General features: G+C 36.8%; 1 protein-coding gene across 1 annotated transcript in view; it reads left to right on the top strand.

Moving 5' to 3' along the window:
* The window catches only part of CSMD3 (CUB and Sushi multiple domains 3), a gene marked incomplete at its 5' end in the record, with an annotated part of 537,637 nt that overhangs the window by 18,920 nt on the left and 496,043 nt on the right, over positions 1 to 22,674 (top strand). The gene's annotated exons all lie outside the window — the stretch shown is intronic.

Genomic DNA, 22,674 nt, shown 5'->3' with positions numbered 1-22,674 from the left:
AAGGGATCTTAGAAGTCTTCTAGTCCAACCCCCTGCTCAGGCAGGGAACCCTATATTATTTTGGACAAATTGTTGTCCAGTCTCTTCCTAAAAACTTCCAGTTTTGGAGCATTCACAACTTCTGGAGGCAAGTTATTCCACTGATTAATTGTTCTAACTGTCAGAGAATTTCTCCTTATTTCTAGGTTGCTTCTCTCCTTGATTAATTTCCATCCATTGCTTCTTGCCCTGCCTTCAGGTGCTTTGGAAAATAGTTTGACCTCCTCTTCTTTGTGGAAGCCCCTTAGATGTTGGAACACTGCTAACATGTCACCCCTCATTCTTCTTTTCATTAAACTAGACCAGGGGTAGGCAACCTTGGCTCTTTTATAACTCGTGGACTTCAATTCCCAGAATTCCTGAGGCAGCATGGAGCCAAGGTTGCCTACCCCTGACCTAGACATACCAATTTCTGCAATGGTTCTTTATATGTTTTAGCCTCAATATCACTTTATGTTAGGCATCAAAGGTGTTGAAATAATTTCCCATCCCACTTCTTAGAGAACAATGACACTAACAGTTGTATTTGCAGACAATTAGAAATAGGTTTTCAAGGAATCCCCTTGCCCCAAGTAGTCCTTGACACAAAAAGAGTTAGCAAGTACAGGAGTTGAAAGAAGAAGAATCAATATGAGCATCTGCTTGCGGTTTTTCATAATCAAATTCTGGACAGTTTCAGAAGGCTGAGTCTTGCAGTATAGATATTTAAATATAGATAATAATATACAGAAAATATTGAGCAATAAGGACAGAGAACATGATATCAGACCAGAACATTGGATTTAAATGAAGTGAGATCTTAAAAGGTAGAGATAATCACGCTTCTGCATTAAAATGGGAACATGGTTTTTTGTTTGGGTAGAGGGGCTGCAAGAAAGAAAGAAAACCTGGAATGTATTGAAGGACATAAAATCAAAGTTTTCACTGTCACTGAATATGAATAACTCAGAAATATGCATTCGTACTTTGACATCGAATGTCAAAATGGACACAATCCTTGACCTTTTAAGATGCTTACTTTATTAAGTAATCATTTCTCCTGCCAGATATCTCAGTCATAGAAAAAAGTAAATGCCAACGTCTTGTATATGCCACGGATTTAATCTTTTGTGAAACAAAAATTTGACAGAGTTCAAAAAAGGGCAAGTTCAATTTGAATGCAGAAGAAGGGAGGACATTTGTTAATAACAAAAAAGCCAGTGAAAATAAGGCATACTGGTCATACATAAAAGCAGCTTCTACAATGAAGAATTATAAAGTTCATATTAACAAATAGTTTTTGATAGAAACTGAATAGTTTCAAATATAAAACAAAGCTTCATCTAATTTACTTCATGCTAGAAGTGCTGCACCCTCACTATTCTCAATGATACGTATTTCTGACTAGACAGGTGCTGTTTTATACAATAAAGAAAAGTAACAATTTTAGTCTAGGTTTTTTTAACGCTTATAATTCTATGACACTATACTAGATTAGTTTAGGAATTAGACTTGTGATTTCTGAATTGAGGAGGGGGAGTGCAGCCATATTTTAGCCATTGCCTAATTTAAAATACAAATGTAAATCATTGGAGAAAAAGCAAGCTTCCCTATCTTAGAATCACAGAATCATAAGGCTGGAAGGAATCTTGGAGGTCTTTTAATCTTCTAGACCAACTCCCTTCCCAAGGCAGGAGTCCTTATGCTATCCCAGACAAATGATTGTTGAATCTTTTCTTGAAAACCTCCAGCAATGGAACCACCACATCTCTGGGAGGCAAGCTGTTCCATTGATTAATAGTCCTTATATCTATATATCATGTATAGTTATATATCTTTATATCATTCCCTTTGGAAGAAGGTGTTCTGGGTTATATATTTTTGCTCACATTAAAATGAGTACACAAAATGCTTAATTGCTTGAGTTTATGATGCATGGATAAAGCTCCCATAAAAGCAACTTTTACTCATGAAAATATCTGTGGTGCAATGGCAAGACATATTGCTTTTCCTTGAAAAAGCTCTGTTCAATTTCTAGCACTCCTCATCACAGTCTAGAAAGAACTTGTTTGAAATATTAAAGACTTTTCATAAAAGTTATCTGGTTCAGACTAACTGCTGGTGACCAGATGGTCTAATTCCTTTTATTTTATCCCTGAAGAAATTGACAGGTCTTCAGAGAAGTGATATCCCTGATTCCATCCATATATATTATCCATTGTTTTCTCCTTCTACTTCCCTCAGCCATGTCTGTTATTTGTTTTCCTATAGACTACTGCTCACATGAGAAACATTATTTGGTCCAAGACCAATTGATTGATTCTTTTTCCAGTCCATAATATTCTTAGTAACTATCTCCAAAATCATATTTTACAAGTATCTGTCTTCTTTCTTACTTTCTTCCTCAATATCTAGTTTTCATGGTTATACATTGCCACTGCAGAAGCCATTGTTTTGACTACTCTGAGATTTGCTGTCAGAGAAATATCATTCCCTGTCATTTTATCTAAGTGTGCAATGTCCTTCCTCTTAGAATTGCCTTCTTCTGCAGCATATTGACTTAATCTGTAATTGAGCTCAAAAGAACCATCTACCCCCTTCATTTCTTTATCATCAGCTGTCAGTTCTCTCAGAATGTTGACAGTATTAGCTTTTTTCTTCTTAATATTTAATAGAAAACCATATTTTTGTTTTTATCTTTTCTTTATTTTCCTAATGAACTTTTCTAGATCTTCTTTTTAATTTATGCTAATAAATTGCTGCCATCTGCATTGTTAGCATTTCATTCTGCAGTTATAATCCCAGCTGTCATCTTTTTCAATTCAACCATTCCTATAAGGTGCTTGCTGTAGATTAAACAGAACTGAGGACAACATGCTTCTTATCCTCTTCCATGGTTGTTGGCATATACCTGCTCATTTTCTCCTGAAACTTTAATAAACATTCAGTTAGTATCACAAATACATTTGTGGGTTTGCCTTTGATAATTAGGTTGTTGTCTTTCAATCCTTTTTTTCTAGTAGAGTCAATTCCTGAAGGCATTCTTCCTTTGCAAATGATTCAATATTCTAGTCAATGTTTTTCTATTAGTATAATTCTGGGTGCAATGAACAATATTTATGGTCAAATGATAAAACAAGTGTCATGACTTCTGTACCTTAGGATACAAGAACATAAAGGCGGAATTCACACCATTGCATTATGATCTCATTTTTACAACATTATGACTAGCTATAGTCATACTTAAATATAGTTTTTAGTCTTATTTTACCTCTATAGAGTTTTTTCCTTAGTTCCTTTTGAACAGGCTTACTTACTTACTTTCTTAGTTGTAAAAATTCCTCTCTTTTCTCTGATCTTATTCTCATCTTGTATTTTTTATTATCTGTGATGTTCTCAATTGAGATATAATTTTAGTCCTTTTTTCTCAAAAATAGAAGTTGCCATTCAGTCATTGCATTACCCAAGATTTTCATCCTTCATGAAGGTAGTTTATTTGGAAAACCCATTCATATCCTTTGTTTTTCATTTTTTTCTGCTTTAGTTTTTCCAGTTTTTAGTTTCTTATCTTGTCCAACAATGCCTTAGGTGCTCTTTCACTTAAATGTACTGAATCTGTTCTTTACATTGATTTTATATTCTGATTGTAAGACAGTAGGTCATCTATGTTAAATCTAGCTGGCATATCACTTTAATTTTTTATATTTAACTCATTTATTTGGTACCAGTATTTCATGGTCTATTATAATATTAGCACTTGAAAGAATCCTGTTTCCTATTATGTAATGACTTTAATTCTGATGTTGTTGAACCAGTGATTTAGAGGTGCAGAATTTCCATTTTTGTTGTTTAATCAGGTGTTGGCAGGGAACAAGGCAATTTCTTTATTTTTGTACAGTATGTGTTAGTACCTTTTGAGCCCACCGAAGCTTAGGTGGTTTGCAACAGTAATACCAGGTATAGTTTGTCATGGATTAATTCATTTGTTCATTCATTCATTCCATAATGGCAAATGAAACAATCAGAGAGAATTGTTTAAATTTAATTGTTTAAATTTAAATTTAATTGTTAAACTTCAGTTCATTTAGTCTGCAGGAAAGACTAAATAATAGTATAGTTATAGTATTTCAACAGTAGAACACAAACACACCTTCTAAGCCCCCAGCTTTTATAGGCATCTTATGGATTATTCACTAAATTTATTACAATATTTCTGAGCAATTGCAGAACTACATATTAGATGATGGTCATGCACAGATTTTATATCACATACACATTTGGAAAGTGCATACAGAACCAAACTAGCTTAGGCCCTCTTGTGATTAGTAGTGCTTAGTAGAACTGACAGACCAAAGGTAAGTCATCTCAGTATAGGTTAATAAATAGGTTATTTAAAATGGTGTTGCTCTGGTTCAAACACATGAGTCAGTCAAGCAAATCACAGAGAGCCGAGGTCTTATGTTAAGGTAAGAGTTCATCTTTCTGTCAGTATTTTTAATTCAGCATCCACAAGTTTTGTCAAAGTTCTTTTTCAGCAGATTCACAAATGTTGTATTGGCCTGGTGTGTTTCAGCAGTTATTTGTACTACAACCATGCCTATTTCCTAAATTGTTCAATTTACCCAGTCCATTTTTTTTCTCTAATTCCATGTTGCTCCATTTCTCCAACTTTTTGCAACTCAGTCATATTAGAAGTATGTCCTTTCTAAACAGTGATTTTACCAGAAATTGCATTCTGCCACCTCTTTCACAGGATACAGCATGTGTTTTTTTAATTATTCCTTGTTTCTTGATGTTTCCTTCCCTAATATGGCAACATGTATGTAAATGTGTTACTATTCCTTTTTATTTATTGTTTTATCATATTGTGCATTGCCTAGATTTAGTTGGAAATTTGGACTAGTTAATAAAATGAATTAATTTCTTCTAAAGTATCTAAATTAGGATACTTCATTTATAGTTTGACATGTTCAAGTTTTCTTTGGTTTGTTTATTTAAAACATTTATATAGCTGTCCTTATTATTCCCTTCTCAACCTCCAGATTGATTAATGAAAGGTTATTATTATTCCCAAGGAGCTATAGGAAAGTCTTCAAGCAGCAATGACATCAGCTGACATCCAAATTTGCCAAATGTTTGATCTATGTTCATATTGTTTATTTATCAGCAAGCTAAATACAGATTGTCATTGGCTTCTTCTGTGTTTGACTAATATACAATTTCCAAAGCATGACCCCTCAAGTTCTGTGCTTTAGTTGTAATTAAAACTATTCCTCCCATAAAGCTAACTTTAATTATCAGCTTTGTATGTTTCAATTATTAGCAAGAAGTTTGAACATAAGCTGGCTGCAGTCTATATAATGCTCACTTTTCCAAATCTTTGCAGCCAAATCTACAATTACAGCTGCATTAGGGCTGTCAGTTTATTTATATCATTCCATGTGGCTGTCAACTGTTTCACTCCAAGCATTTTTGCCATGACAAATCAAAACTGTTTCCCATCATTTCGGTTTAGGATTTTCAAAGCTATTGCTCTAATTTAATCTTCCAGTTGAAAGTGCATTTTAATTAAGGGCCAATAACTTTGGAGACCAGTTTGGAAACAGAATGCTCATTTGATATGTGATTAAATGTTCATCCTTGTAAATTCAGTGCAACCTGGAAAATAAAGCTTGATGAAATAGGGAACATTTTCTACCACTTAGGAAAAAGAAAGAAACAAACATGAAGGAGAAAAAAATAGATTCTGATATATAATGACAATAGTTGCAGCAACATTTTATCAAGTTTTAATAGAATTGAACAAGTCATGGAGTGCTATCTGCAATTGGCTTTCAGTGAAATACATTTTACATCTATAAAATCACCTACATTGGAGAACCCTACTGAACTCCAGTTGACTCAGTAGTACTGACTCTAACTGCAGGTATCCTTACAGATGTAATTATCACCTCTATGTAGGATACTGATATCAATGATGGTGCTTAACATCAATCATTCCTCCAAGATGAACTTTGCTAACCTCTAACTGCAATAACTCAATAAAAAACTTTCCACAGTAACTTGATGAAACATTATGCCTACCAAGATATTACTTAGAGTGAAAATGGTAACTCTGAGTAAGCAAAGCTTTCTGGAGAATTGGATAAAACAGAAAACTGTTTTGATGAGGGAAATGTCTACAGAGATTCTCAGTCATCCAGGTCATAGTTGTCTCAAAGCTGCTTTTTTCTTCAGAAGGCAACTGGACTATTTCTTTAGAAGAAGAAGAAGAAGAAGAAGAAGAAGAAGAAGAAGAAGAAGAAGAAGAAGAAGAAGAAGAAGAAGAAGAAGAAGGAGGAGGAGGAGGAGGAGGAGGAGGAGGAGGAGGAGGAGGAGGAGGAGGAGGAGGAGGAGGGGAGGAGGAGGAGGAGGAGGAGGAGGAGGAGGAGGGGAGGAGGAGGAGGAAGAAGAAGAAGAAGGAGGAGGAGGAGGAGGAGGAGGAGGAGGAGAAGAAGAAGAAGTAGAAGAAGAAGAAGAAGAGTAGGAGGAGGAGGAGGAGGAGGAAGAAGAAGAAGAAGAAGAAGAAGAAGAAGAAGAAGAAGAAGAAGAAGAAGAAGAAGAAGAAGAAGAAGAAGAAGAAGAAGAAGAAGAAGAGGAGGAGGAGGAGGAGGAAGAGGAGGAGGAGGAGGTGGTGGTTCACTAATGCTGATGGTGGGGACATGAAAGGATAGGTTCTGACTGGATGATGGGAAGGAAGATGGAAGTATTATATTTCTTTGCAGTCCTCTGGACATTAGCACTCTCTGTGAGCTGTTGAGGCCACTTGGGGGTTTATTTGTGCCCTCAGGGTCAGCTGAATCAGGGTGCAATTGGTTGTGGAATCTTCTTGGAACTGCTGCAAGGGGTGCTTTGTAGATTGTGATAGGTAGTGTCTTATTCCCCCCCCTTGAGGGTGGGGTGTTCAATTCTAACACAGATGGATTATTTTTACCCCTCTTTCAAACCAGTGGGTCTCTCTATCCAAAATGTGGACTTTACTGTCTTCAGAAGAGTGAGCTTGTCTTTCAAATGCAGATCGACCACTTAATCTTGTCCTGATGGGTTTGATCTCCTATGTTGTGCCATGTGCTTCTGAAGTGATTGTTTCACCAATGTGCAGATGAACATGTGCCACTGCATTGTATAGAATATATCACATTGCTCAGTTTGTATCTGGGTGTTTTATCCTTCTAACAAATCGCTGAATTTTCTTAAAATCCATAAACAAAGAACCTTTTAAATTTTCCCTGTTCGGATATCTAGGTTTATATTCATTTGAATGAATAAGCAGGACTTTCGTTGTTTATGGTAATGGGGTGGTAAAATATACTCCCCCCCATGAAGATGTACAAAACTATGATATGTCCCCTCCTCACCATATATGTGAACTGCTTAACGTGTCCTTATAAGATAACATTTCTGTGATGTTTGTAGGAGGTCATGAGTGCAAAGATTGATGTAAGACACTTCTTTCCATTGTAACTTTGAATGGTCACTAAACAAATGTTTGTAAATTGAGGACTACCTGTACTTTAGTCACTGGAGTAAATGGAATGTCTTTTTTTTTAACTTTTCAGTGACTGAATGCTATTGTTTTAAATGCCATGAAGTATGACATTTAAATGCCATTTGAAGTATGTAATTGAAGAATAGTCATGTTGTATCTATGGATTTTAAGTTGTTTATGGTACCCTTCAGGTTTGTAAAACTTTATTATTTTTATGTATTTTGTTTAATTAAAAGGAGAAGGGAAATGTTATTTACAAGAAAGTTTTTAAGTATTTTTTTTACATAAAAATAGTAGGTGGTAGTACACTGCTTGGTAAAACTATGCCCATTTGTGGAAGAGAGGGAAGAAAAAAAGATAAAGGGAAACTAATTTAGAGGGTAACATGTCTTATCTTCTTTCTTGGAAAATAAATATTCTCTGACCAGTCATGCTGTCCCCAAAAATATTATATAAACAGGTGTGCTGATTATATTGTTTTACTAGCTCCCCCTAAGGCAAATATTCTAGATAGTTTAAAATAACGTCTGGTGAGAAAACATGGTATTTTGTAGATCACTAGACAGATGTCAAAACATCTGATTGCTATAGACAAGAATTTTTGGGGGGCTATTTTTTTTTAAGGACTAAAACAGAAAACCTGAAGAAATCACATCACAGAATCATCCCTGTGTTTGTTTGTTTGTTTTATAACAAATTTTATTGGTTTTCCAATTTTACATTTAAGTATTTAGAAAGCAGTGTGGTGATTGGGTAGTCAGTAGTTCAATAACAAAATCTTTAGTACATATCTCAGGTTACATCATCAAAAATTCCTTCTCTATTTACCTTAACATTTGCCATACCATATTTAAGCTAGTAAATTTCTAATTATAACATGCTCACTTAAAACATTTATCAATATATTTTTACTTATACATATCCATGTCCTGTTTTTGAGTTTTACCTAATTTTCAATTTTTAATTACAGTATTACAGTATTCCAATTTAACTTTAATATCCATAATATTTAAGTTTCGGGTAACCCAGGTTTCCTTTATTATCATATATAAAATACGCATATTACTTACTTAAGTACTTTTGTCTGAAATAGTATAGGGTTTCCTGCCTGAGCAGGGGGTTGGACTGGATGACCTCCAGGATCCCTTCCAACTTCTTCTTGATCTTTATCATTATTACTATTATTATTATTAAATATATTCTTATATTATTTAATAAACATTTTCTATTTCTCATCCTAGTACCTCAACATTTACTAATAAAGTTTCCTTTATTGTCTCAAGTCCATCTTCTATATTATCTGGGCTAAGCAATAATTCAAAGCTATTTCCTAATAGTTAATTTTCATTTCCCTTCTTCTTCTTCTGTTGTTCTTTGAATTGTAAGTTCTTTAGTTGAAGTCAAGGTTTGATTTTGTAGATTTAAGCTGGTGCCCTTATCTTTCAATCTGGATTTAATATATCTCAGTAGCTTCAAGAATTTTTTTCAAGTATAAGTTTATAATTAGGTGAGATTTGTTGCTATTCCTCCATTTCTAGGATGGTTATAGTTAGTCCTTTAGTGGAGTCTATTTTTGAAACAAGAGTCAGTAAGTGTTCACCTCCACAGTTTCTAAAAGACAATTTCACCACCCAGCTGTTCTCTCAGCTTTTTAACTATTTTAGACAATACCAAGGACAGGTATGGGCTGTAAGCAGGTCTCTCATTCAGAAGTAATCAATTGCTGTACCAAGCTTCGCCATAATATGTCCCCAATAGCATTGAAAGTCTTTTTCAAAATCCAAGTTAGGTTTTTATCCAATTTGAATTCTTTTTCAACTTTTTTACAAGTAGATAAGGTTAACAGGTCCCTGTAGAAATAGGGTCCCCAAATATCAAGAAGATACAAATCCAATTACTTAGTTGTTCTTTTCAAGGCTTTTCAGGGCTTTATTTCCTTTAGGTAGTCAGATGCCACCATTTTAGAGGGGGGGACAAAGAAGGTAGGATCTCACCCAATTCCTCCACGGTGCTTTCGGTGTGCTTGATAGTAATTTTGGCTTTGGCTGGTAGTGGCTTAGTGATGTGCCATGTTAATGGCCGAACTTTTCCCCGTCAGTTCGAAGAGCTGCCCTGGATCAAATGGAAGTGCTGCCACATTTCTGCGATCAAATAGGGGGTCCTCTTCATGCTCGTCGCCCCTCCAGGGTGACGTCCGACTCTTTTCAGGGTCCCCCAGCAGGAGAAAACCAGATGGCGGAGAGAGTGATCGCTCTGCACACCTGCCAGTGCCACAATTGCAAACCGGAAACCACAATCATCCCTGAGTTAATGCTCAGACTGAGAGAGGAAATTTCCACTTGATGTAAGATGTATTTTCTATTGGATTTCAGCAAGGAAAGATACATGAAATCTCAGTAAATGCTTGTTGTTGTTGTTGGCTGTGAAGTCGTGTCCAACCCATCGCGACCCTATGGACAATGTTCCTCCAGGCCTTCCTGTCCTCTACCATCTTCTGGACTCCATTTAAGCTCACAGGAACTCCATCCAGCCACCTCATTTTTTGTCGTCCCCTTCTTCTATTGCCCTCAATCTTTCCCAGCATTAGGCTCTTCTCCAGTGAGTCCTTCCTTCTCATTAGGTGGCCAAAGTATTTGAGTTTTAGCTTCAGGATCTGGCCTTCTAAAGAGTAATCAGGGTTGATCTCCTCTAGGACTGACTGGTTTGATCGCCTTGCAGTCCAAGGGACTCGCAGGAGTCGTCTCCAGCACCATAGCTCAAAGGCTTCAATTATTTGGCGCTCAGCCTTTCTTATGGTCCAACTTTCACTGCCATACATTGCAACTGGGAAGACCATAGCCTTGACTATATGCACTTTTGTTGACAGGGTGATGTCTCTGCTTTTTAGTGTGTTGTCTAGATTTGTCATGGCTTTCCTCCCGAGGAGCAAGCATCTTTTAATTTCTTGGCTACAGTCTCCATCTGCAGTGATCTTGGAGCTCAGGAAAATAAAATCTGTCACTACCTGCAGTTCTTCCCCATCTATTTGCCAGGAATTGAGAGGGCCGGATGCCATGATCTTGGTTCTCTTAAAGTTAAGTTTCAACCCAACTTTTGCACTCTTTCTTCACCTGCAACAAGAGGCTCTTTAGTTCTTCTTCACTTTCTGCCATTAGAGTGGTATCATCTGCATATCTTAGGTTGTTGATATTTCTTCCGGTAATCTTAATTCCAACTTTTGATTCATCTAGCCCTGCCTTTCTCATGATGTGCTCTGCATATAAGTTAAATAAGCAGGGCGACAGTATACAGCCTTGCCGGACTCCTTTCCCAATTTTGAACCAATCAGTGGTTCCGTGTCCAGTTCTTACTGTTCCTTCTTGGCCCACATATAGGTTTCTCAAGACACAAATAAGATGGTCTGGTACACACATCTCTTTAAGAACTTGCCACAGTTTGTTATGATCCACACAATCAAAGGCTTTAGCATAGTCAATGAAGCAGAAGTAGATGATTTTTTGGAACTCTCTAGCTTTCTCCATGATCCAGCATATGTTGGCAATTTGATCTCTAGTTCCTCTGCCTCTTCGTAATCCTGCCTGTACTTCTGGTAGTTCTTGATCCACATACTGCTGGAGTCTAGCTTGTAGGATTTTAAGCATAACTTTACTAGCATGAGAAATGAGTGCAATGGTGCGATAGTTTGAACATTCTTTGGCACTGCCTTTCTTTGGAATTGGAATGTAAACTGATCTTTTCCAATCCTGTGGCCACTGCTGAGTTTTCGAAATTTGCTGGCAAATTGAGTATAGCACTTTTACTGCATCGTCTTTTAAGATTTTGAATAGCTCAGCTGGAATATTGTCACCTCCACTAGCTTTGTTGTTGCTCAGCTTTTCTAAGACCCACTTCACTTTACATTCTAGGATGTCTGGCTCGAGGTCAGTGACCACCTCATTGTGATTATCAGAGATGTTAAGCTCATTCTTGTATAGCTCTTCTGTGTAATTTTGCCACCTCTTCTTAATCTCTTCTGCCTCTGTTAGGTCCCTGCCACTTTGGTCCTTTATCATGCCCATTTTTGCATGAAACGTTCCCTTCATCTCTCCAATTTTCTTGAAAAGATCTCTGGTCCTCCCTGTTCTATTGTTTTCTTCTATTTCTTTACACTGTTCATTTAAGAAGTCATTCTTATCTCTTCTAGCTATTCTCTGAAATTCTGCATTCAATTGGGCGTATCTTTCTTTTTCTCCCTTGCCTTTCACTTCCCTCCTTTCCTTAGCTATTTGCAAAGCTTCCTCAGACAGCCATTTTGCTTTCTTGCATTTCTTTTTGTTTGGGATGGTTTTGGATGCTACCTGTTGTACAATGTTGCGGACCTCTGTCCATAGTTCTTCAGGCACTCTGTCTAATTCCTTAAATCTATTTGTCACCTCTACTGTATATTCAACAGGGATATGATTTAATTCATACCTGAGTGGCCTAGTGCTTTTCCCTACTTTCTTCAGTTTAAGCCTAAACTTTGCAATGAGAAGCTCATGGTCTGAACCACAGTCAGCTCCTGGTCTTGTTTTTACTTTCTGTATAGACCTTCTCCATCTTTGCCTGCAGAGCACATAGTCAATCTGATTTCTGTGTTGACCATCTGGTGATGTCCATTTGTAGAGCTGTCTCTTGGGTTTTTGGAAAAGAGTGTTTGCTTTGACCATCGTATTCTTTTGACAAATTTCTATCAACCTGTGCCCTGCTTCATTTTGTACTCCAAGGCCAAACTTGCCTACTATTCCGCTAATCTTTTGGCTTCCTACTTTAGCATTCCAATCCCCCATGATGATAAGGACATCATTTTTTGGTGTTAGTTCTATAAGGTTAGGGTTAGGGCTTCATAGAACCAGTCAATTTAATCCTCTTCAGCACTGGTGGTTGGGGCATAGATTTGGACTACTGTAATATTGAATGGTTTGCCTTGGATTCGAACTGAGATCATTCTGTCATTTTGAGGATTGTATCCCAGTATTGCTTTTCCTACTCTTTTATTGACTATGAAGGCTACTCCATTTCTTATGAGGGATTCTTGCCCGCAGTAGTATACCTGATGGTCATCTGAATTAAATTACCCATTCCTGTCCATTTTAGTTTGCTGAAATCTAAGATGTCGATGTTCAGTCTTGTCATCTCTTGTTTGACCACGTCCAGCTTTCCTTGATTCATGGATCTTACATTCCAGGTTCCTATGGAGAAAAAAATCTTTACAGCATCGAACTTTCTTTTCACCACCAGACACATCCACAGCTGAGCGTCCTTTCGGCTTTGGCCCAGTTGCTTCATTCTTTCTGACGCTACTAGTACTAGCTCTCTTCTCTTCTCCAGTAGCATATTGGATGCCTTCCGACCTGAGGGGCTCATCTTCCAGCGTCATATCATTTTGCCTTTTGGTACTGTCCATAGGGTTTTCATGGCAAAGATACTGGAGTGGGTTGCCATTTCCTTCTCCAGTGCATCACATTTTGTCAGAACTCTCTACTATGACCTGTCCATCTTGGGTGGCCCTGCACGGCATAGCTCATAGCTTCATTGAATTACGCAAGCCCCTTCGCCACGACAAGGCAGTAATCCATGAAGGGGCCCTATTTTTCTACTTGCATTTTTACGTGCTTTCAAACTGCTAGGTTGGCAGAAGCAGGGACGAATAACAGGCGCTCACTCTGTTATGCGGCACTCGGGATTCAACCCACCAAACTGCCATCCTTCTGATCGACAAGCTCAGCGTCCTAACCCACTGAGCCACCGCATCCCTTTTATTTTTGATCATACTGAATAGCTAATTAAGCAACTAACTGTATACCTTAAAGCAGAGGTCCCTAACTGTTTGGGCACCAGGGACCAGAGGGTGTGTGGTTTTGTGTGCTGACTGCATTTTATGGATGTGGCTTTGCTTGTTTGTGTGGACCGCTTGCTGGCATGCTGCAGACCAGTACTGGTCCACGGACCGGGGTTGGGGTTGGGGACTCCTGCCTTAAAGAACATATTTAATCTACAAGTTCTCAAGGCCTGTTGGCCATTATTTGGTTATAATGGTTTTACAAATCCAATCAACCAGAACTGACATTATTAATCATTGTTATCAAATGAATTAATAAATAATCAAAGTTCATGCCCTGCTTGTGATCTTCAAGAAGCTATAGGAAACCTTTGTTGAGCCTACAGGAATCTTTTGATGATTCACTAAAAGATTTGTATAGAATTGCAGTGGCATCTGTTAAATCATTTTTAAATCTCAATTCTATCCTCAGTTCAATCAGTTGAAAGTCTTTCAGGATCCACTTGGCAGAAAAAGGCATACACACAGACAAACATATTCATTACACTATCCCTTTTCAGGTTAAACAACTCACACAGAACACAGAACAGGTATGAGACCTATATCAAAGAAATGTAAAACATGAGTTAAGAAAGGGAAGTTTTGTATAGCTATATAATAAATTTGGTTTATACCGACAGTGTTCACTAGATCTCTGTATCTTTTTATCCTGCCAAACCATTCTCATTTCCAATACATTTTTATTACAATGGAAGCTTATTCACAGCATAAAAACAAAAAACAAGCCAGCTTTTTTATTTAAAAAAATCTTCATAGCCTTGACACAGAGTTAAGTTAACTTCCTTTTGTTTTGATTGTGAACATATTTCTTCTTATTTTTATATACATTTTGCAAGAGTATTGTACAACGAGTAGTGGAAATCATCTGGAGCGACAGTTATATTGTTTTTTTTTACGACAGAGTGTTTTTAATCTCCCTAGGTGCAAAAGTTAACATTTCTATTGTTTTGGAATATGAGTTTTGTTGAAACTTCAAAACAAGAAGTTATAAACTATTCCAAACTAATAAAGTAAAGAAGAAAAAAAGTGAAAGCAAAAAATACAAGAAAAGAAAAAAGGTGAAGACAAATAGAAACAAAGAAAGCAGTTACAGCTTCCAGCATTCTTCACAGTGGTTATATTTAAATCCCCCCCTCTCTTTCTCTCTCTCTCTCTGAAGTTACATCATAATAATTTTCTTTCTATAATCTATTCTGTGTGGTCATCAAAGACATAAATGACAAACTCTTTCTAAAATATATTAGAAATTAATTTATCCATATAAGCGAGATATGCCAATTTCTCCAACCATTCCTGCATAGTGCGTAATGTTAAATCCATCTCTGTGCATATGATAATCTTGCTGCAATGTATTTCTTATGTTGAAATAATCTTCCATGGCTTTTTTGCCATTTATTCATTAATCCTAAAAACAAAACTTCTGACTTCCACTGAACATTGATCTTTAAAATCCTCTGTATCGAAGTATGTATTTCAATTAAAAAATGGTTTTTTTCTTTTACATGTCCACCATACCATCCATGATAAAATGTCACTTCATATCGTTCACATTTGCAACATACATTTGAAGTACCTTTGTATGTTCTACATAATTTCTCTGATATCACGATACGTCATTTTCTAAAAAAATATCTTTAAGATCATAACACAATCTAAATTTCAATCCTTTTAACCACATATCTGTCTGTTGGTTCATCTGTATGTTATATCAAAAAGGTTTAACCCATTTTATCTTAGAGTTCTTTACAAAAAGAGCCTTGGTGGAGCAGTGGGCTAACGCCTCCTTAAGTAACACCAGCTGCCTGCAATTAGTGCAGGTTCGCATCCCACCAGGCTCAAGGTTGACTCAGCCTTCCATCCTTCCCAGGTAGGTAAAATGAGGACCCAGATTGTTGGGGACAATTAAGCTGACTTTGTAATAATGCCGCTTGGGGTGTGTGTGAAAGCCCTAATAAGCAGGCATATACATAGAATGAAGGCTATTGCTAAGCTTGTAAGCCGCCCTGAGTCTTCGGAGAAGAGCGGGATATAAATGGAATTAAAATAAAAATAAATAAATAAAAACTGGAAGTTTCTAAGTAAAAAAGATTAGCTTTTTTCCTCAAAAGAGGCCACCAGCTTCTGTCATACTCAAATACGATGGAACATGCAAAGAACTTATGAAGATTTTCCGGTGTTTCCCATTTTTCTTTTTTTTAATGTTCACCAAGCCAGTTCAGTATTTCATGCTGACTCTGCACGACTGTTCCATTTACCCTTTAGATAGTAACTGTAGCTAATTTAGATGAGCAGAAAATGGTAGTGAAGCTTTCAAAATGACTGTGAATAAAACCTCTATTGGCAAAGTTTAGCAAATCTATCGTGTTAGCATTTGGCTCTTGAAAAAAAATATGATTTCTAGGGGAAAAAAAGAATTGGAAGTTTAATGAATGTGAGAATCCAAACTAATATTTTGTATTTATAAAGAACAAAATAAGATCATCAATCTCAGCCATATCCAAATTAGTGAGGCATTCCAGATTTCTTAGGTTCTCAGATTTAGACACAGCTAGAGGACACCATGTGGCTGACAGCTGCTGTACCATTTCGGAATGAAAATTGTTAAGTAGTTCTTTAAATGCACACTCATCTAAAAACCTCATTAAAAGTAATAATCTCCCTCCAAACTTACCATTCATGGGTTTATTTGCCATACATGCTGGGTAATTTTCTTCAAGTGCAGAAATTTATTTTATCATTTTAAAGCTTTGTAAGCATAAAAAAATGTGTTAATCTAGAGTGTTTTCCCATATGGATGAAGTATTGATGATAGTGAATTTGAACACACTTTCTTCTCTTGGTAGTATCTGAATATACTTACATACAAAGAAACTCAAGGGGGAGGGATAAAATCAGGGGGGGGGGAATCAATTAAAATAGGAAAATTACCCCAATTAAGGCAATTCAACAATTAAAAATAGAACATTGAATCATTCAAACTACATAAGTGGTTCTCAACCTGTGGTCTGCGGATCCTTGCGGGTGGGGGGGGGCTGCAATGTCATTACAGGAGATCCACAAAGTCTTGAAGAAATGTTATGATTTAAATTGTGGGCTAAATCTTGTGGGTTTGTGGCCATAATCTGTGGCCACAAAAGGTATTCCAAGGGGTTCATGGTGAAGAAAAGTTGAGAACCACAGAACTATCCAATATCTTACATAGTCTTAAATAGTAAACTCCAACGTTTGGCTATCTTTGTCTATATAATATGCAAAATATCATCACTAAAATGTAGTATTGTATTGTGGTGGAGGAATGATTAAACTGCAGTATTGTAGGCCTACATCCTTTTGAAAGTGATAAAATGAGGATCCAAATTGTTGGGTGCAATATGCTGACAATGTAAAACACCCAGAGAGTGCTGTAAAACACCATTGGGCAGTATATAAGTCTAAGTAGCTATTTCTATTATCTGAAACTGCTTTTGAAAGATTACCCAAAATTCCAACAGATGCAAATCTACATAATGATATTGGAGTGTCATTATGGAGAATATAAATCTCATATTGTTTCGATTTGTGTTCATTTGTATGCATTGTCAAAAGTGTTGTTATTTTGATTTATTTATTTTAATTATGTTATCCAACTCAGCAGTGGCACAGGAAGACTTTGCTGGTGTTTCTTAAACTTGACAACTTTATGATGTATGGATTTCAACTTCTAAAATTCTCCAGCCAGCCATGTTGGTAGACATTAAACAGAATACAAGTAATCCAAATATTCTGAAGACATGTTCAATGCTTTGCTAAAAATGCACCCTTCCTCCTACCTCCCCACTTATATTTTTATTTTATTTTAGAAAAAATAGTTATTAATTTGGCTAGATGTGTCTATAACACATGCATGCTAGTCGTTTCCAACTCTAGGGGCTGGTGCTCATCTCCGTTTCAAAGCCAAAGAGCTTGTCCAAGGATGTCTCCGTGGTCATGTGGCCGGCATGACTGGATGCCAAAGGCGCACGGAACGTTGTTACCTTCCCACCGTAGTGGTCCCTATTTTAATACTTGCATTTTTAGGTGCTTTCGAACTGCTAGGTTGGCATAAGCTGGGACAAGTAACAGGTGCTCACCTGCTACGTGGCACTCGGGATTCAACCCGCCAAACTGCTGACCTTCTGATCAACAGGCTCAGCGTCCTAACCCACTGAGCCACCGCGTCCCTTTAAGAAAAACATAACTGAACCATAATTGAAAGATGATTAAGGAACTGGAGGCTGAAACATACAAAGAAAAGTTGCAGGAATTAAACATGCCAAGTCTAATGAAAAGAAGGACTAGGGGTGACATGATAGAAGTGTTTGAAATATTTGAGGGGCTTCCACAAAGAAGCGGAGTCAACCTATTCTCTAAAGAACCTGAGGACAGGGCAAGAAGTAACAGCTAAAATTTATCAAAGAGAGATTCAGCCTTGAACTAAAGAGAAATTTCCTGAACTAAGGAGAATTTTTGTGATAGTGAAAACAATCAATGGAACTTCTTTCCTCCAGAAGTTGTGAGTGGTCCATCATTGGAAGCTGTTAGGCAGATATTGGCAGCCATTTGTCTGAAATGGTATAGGGTCTCCTCCTTGAACATGGGGTTGGGCTAGAATACCTCCAAGGTCCCTCCCAACTCTGTTATTCTGTTCTGTTATTCTGGTAAAGTCCTATTCTATTTATATGGGATTACCTTTTCTATAGGATCCCTATATGATAAATTTGGCTGAGGACAGGAACTAGCTCAAAGTTACCAAGTCAGTTTCTGTGGATTTGAATCTTGGTCTCCAGTCTAGGAAGAGAAATATTGTACCACACTGATCTCATATATAAGGTAATGATTAGGGAATGCCTCTAAAGAAAAAAAATAACTGAAGTTCTAGGTCTGAAAGATAAAATGTTTAAGTTTAACATTTAACATGAAGTTTTAAAAATGGAGCTAAAAATAAAATATATTTAACTCACTAAATGTGACATTGCTGTTTAGCTCAGAGAAAACTTTGTCTCTGATTGCCAAGTATCAGCATTTCTTTCTCTTTTAATTTTGAATTATGCCTACTTAATTTCCATTATATCCAGTGTGAATAGAAGCTGTTGCATGTACAATTATTTGTTATCCATATACAAGCAGGAGGAGTGGCATGGATAAGAAGAAAGGCCCTGGCTTCTGGTTTGTCATGCAGCCACTGTGGATGTCTGGGAGACTTGCTCTCTCTTCCCCGTCCAGTTTCGTATCGCTGGGGGGCCCTGAAAGGTGTCAAAAGTCACCCCGAAGAGGCGACCAGCAAGGAGGGGCGCTCACTGGATCGTGGGAGAGCCACAACTCTCCTGTTAGACCTGGTGATCCCTCCAAACCGGCGGATGAAAGGACTGGCCATTATGGCTCATCCCTAGACTGTGAACAGCCAAAGTCACATTTTCCACCAGGCAACTCTTAAAGCAGTGTGGAAGAGACTGGGTGAGATCTACCTCTTTTACACCCTAATTACTTTCTGTACCTCCTTAACCTGCTAAGCATTTCCCCCCCTGTGGTGAGGGAAGGGGGACTTTTGCCCTCCCTCCAGAAAGAGCAATGACTAAATACCCAGGGGCATTTTAAATGTTCAAAAAGTAACTGAATCCCAATTGGAACTTTATTTCTCAAAGCATGTGGATTGAAAGATTTTTTATTTCCTATTTTTCATTGTCTACTTCTGTTGGAAATCTGGATTCTTTCTTATGAAAAAAAAACCTGAAAAGATTATGACAACTTTGGGACTCAAAGGGAAACTTTAAAAGGGGCCTGGCTGACTGCCCAGGGAAATAGATAAGATACATAACCTTGAGAACTTTGAAACAACAGCTGTGAAAGGCTGTGTGTTCCCTACTTAGAAAAAAAAATCTCTCATTTGGATTTTCTAAGTTTAAAGCCTTTAGCTTAAAATACCAATATGGAAGAAGACCAGGAACAAAATTTATTTATCGAGGAAGATCAACAAACTCTCGCTATGTTGAAAACACTAATCCAAATTCTTACCACAACCAATGAAATACTAAGAGGCTATGTGAAGGAACAAGAAGACAGCCCAGATATGAAAGCCCAAACTTTGACCACAACTAAAGAACCATCTATACAAAATACAATAGAAAAAATGATGCATTCAAATATGATGACAGAAGAATCTACTATTCAACAAATATTGATATTTGAAAATCCAGAAAAGACATTGACAACTTGGAAAAAGTTTTCTTATACAACTCAGAAGGAACTAGAGGATCTAGAAAAAGGACAGTTGGATGAGAAGACAAACAATTCAGAACAACTACGTCGATATGGAAGAATAAAAAGACGACCCACTAGACCTACAAGTCCTCTCAAAAAATGGTGACCCGATGGTTTTGCCAATATCAATTAATATACATGATATTACAAGGAGTTTGGTTCGATGACCCCAAAAAAAGGATATGGAAGGTGATTTGGCAAAGGAAAAAAGCCAGAATAAGACTAAAAAAAATGGAGTTTCAACCATCTTATTGAAATCTGAAACAGAATGTACTTAAATAGATAGGATGTATATGTTGAACACAAGACATTGTTATGAACTGAGATAAAGAAAAAAATTGATCATTAAAATTTAGCAGTATAAATACTAATAGCTAATTTGAATATTGATTTGTGCATAAAGGTCTTGTAAAGGTGAATAATGTAGATAAGCTAAAAACTTGTTAAAAGTAATAAATAGGTCTAAATGGAATGTTAAAAATGAAAATTATCAGTTTAAGCAAGAGATAGCAGATACAAAGAGAAAGTGGAAGTATTAAATATTGAAATAAAAAGAAATTTTGATTACCACTTAAAAAAACTGAAAATTAGCAAAAAGGAAGGATATCATATCATATTGTATCCTTAATTTGTTGACATAGAGGGTGAGAAGTTAAGTAAATGGGATGTGTATTTTGAATATTAGATTTTGTGAGGAATGGTGATAGATGAATTGGGAGTATACTAAAAAACTTGGAATTGATAAATATCAAACGTTAAATCTAAATGTTAGTGGAAATTAAATTGAAAAATCTATTAGGTCATTAATTGTCTAAAAGATTGTATGTTAAAACAATTAGAATTTGTGTAAACTAAAAACTATATATGTAAGAAAGTTATTTTCTATGTGATTGATAGGATAAAACGTGTCTTTAAATCTACAAATACACAGTATATATGAAGGGAAAAAGTGAGGAAATGTTTATGGTAGCAATTTGAAATCTGTACTAGTCATATCTATATGTAATTGAATTACTACTTCCCAGCCATGACATTGCTTTTCAAATATATAATGATAACTTTATTGTCACTTTGAATGTACACCAATCGGCATACATCAAAATGAAATTTCATTGCGTACAGCTCTCAAAGGGTCACCACCTCCGATATATACTCCTTGTTCGGGGCCCGCTCAAATTTCACATTGTCCATTTTAGTCTCTATGGAGTGAACGATGGCAAACAGGACAGATGGAAATGGGGCTACATGTGGATTAGCCCTCAAGTTAGCTTGTATTCTTTCCTTTTTCTGATCCTGACTCTTCCACCTTTTCCTTAAAGAGGCCTTGCTTCTTTTCACCCCTGGAGCACGCTGCCGCTGCCACCAACTCCTCCAAAAGCCTCTCTCTCTTCCTCTGGGCCTGCCGACAGCCTCATCCAGTTCCTTCGCTCCATAAGCTCCAGGTCCTCTCCTCCTCTGCCTCCTCTGGAAACAGCCCTGATTTGCAATACAACCCATCACTAGGCCAGCAGTCAGATCTTGCTGCTGGTAGAACAAATTCAAACAGCACCAACGACTTTTAACAGTCTCACCAACAGTTCCAAAACAACTAGAAACTCGCCATGCCAGCAAAGATTGTTGGTCGTATGTCGTATGTTACCTTAGTTCCACCATGTTGCTCAAACACATTAAAATCTTCCTGGTCATGTGGCCTATAGCCCTTACTATCCCTCCCAAAACTATTCGCCTTCAAGAGCCAATGCAGCCGCAGCCATTCTAGGCGCCGCCATCTTATATGAATGTAATATTAGAAAAACAAAAAAATGTATAAAAAAAGAAGAAAGGCCTTTGCTTATAATGTATAATATTCACAGCACAATCTGAAAAGATATAAGTACTACATTAAAAAAACTTGGAAAAGCAGATTTGATGAGCTGGAGATACTCACTATGGTTGGTGGAATGTTTACCTGGAAAAGCAATGGAAGGGGATCCTGGCAGCACTACAGTTTCCTAGGGAGGTGGCAGTATATCCCAGAGAAAAGTCCAGATTGAAAGACTGCACATTCCCAAAATGGCTGGGGAGAGAGAAGAGGTTCAGAGTAGTTACCCCCTAGAATCACTCAGGAACTATCTAGGATTAGAACTAAAGCTATAGCTTTAGATTAGCAAGATTCTGTCCATTTGGTGTAAACAAAGGGTTGGGTTCAATTTGATTTCACTATGTGTTTCTGGGCTTGGCCTGATAATATGTCTCCTTTTTGGTCTGCATACAGTATATCAGAAGGAAAGCAAAAGTCTTCTCTCAATACCTTACCTTTCAGGTAGGAAAAAATCATTTTTAGATTAAGATAAATATTTGTTCTGGCACTATTAATATATTAGAATAGAATAAGAATAGAATAATAACTTTATTGTCAAATGTACACTAATTGACATACATTAAAATAAAATTTCATTGCATTCAGCTCTCAAAGGATCACCATCTCCGATGTACAATACATAAATATGACAAAAACAAATAAATAAATACAGAATTATGCATATACCCACATATATGACACAAAGAAACAATAGTCTAGTTCGGGTTATGTATACATGTGCACGATGAGAAAAATGAATCTTGCGAGTTTACCAGACAGATGGCATAGGGAACAAAGCTATTACAGAATCAGGTAGTCCTGCTAGAAATACATCAAAACTTCTTCCCAGAGGGGAGCAACAAAAATAGACCATAAAGTGGGTGTGTGGAGTCTCTAACAATGCTTTGAGCTCTTGTAAGCAGTATCCTGAATACCAGGAAGCAAGACCAAAACTGGAGCATAGGTGTTAGATTGTATTCAATCAGGATTTGTAAGGGATATATATTTTGGTTTCATAAGATCTTCTAAATTCCATCCTTCAGGCTGTAATGGTATAAAATAAATATTGAGTGCAAATTTTGTATGTTAGTCATTGGCTAAAATTAATTTTTAACCCAAGTTGTTTGGCCGCTCTGACTCTTTAAGATAAAT

Source organism: Vipera ursinii (genome assembly GCF_947247035.1).
Source record: "Vipera ursinii genome assembly, chromosome: 3".
NCBI classification, from domain to species: domain Eukaryota; kingdom Metazoa; phylum Chordata; class Lepidosauria; order Squamata; family Viperidae; genus Vipera; species Vipera ursinii.
Note: the sequence above shows the minus strand (reverse complement) of the source record. Positions and strands in the feature narration are given on the sequence as shown.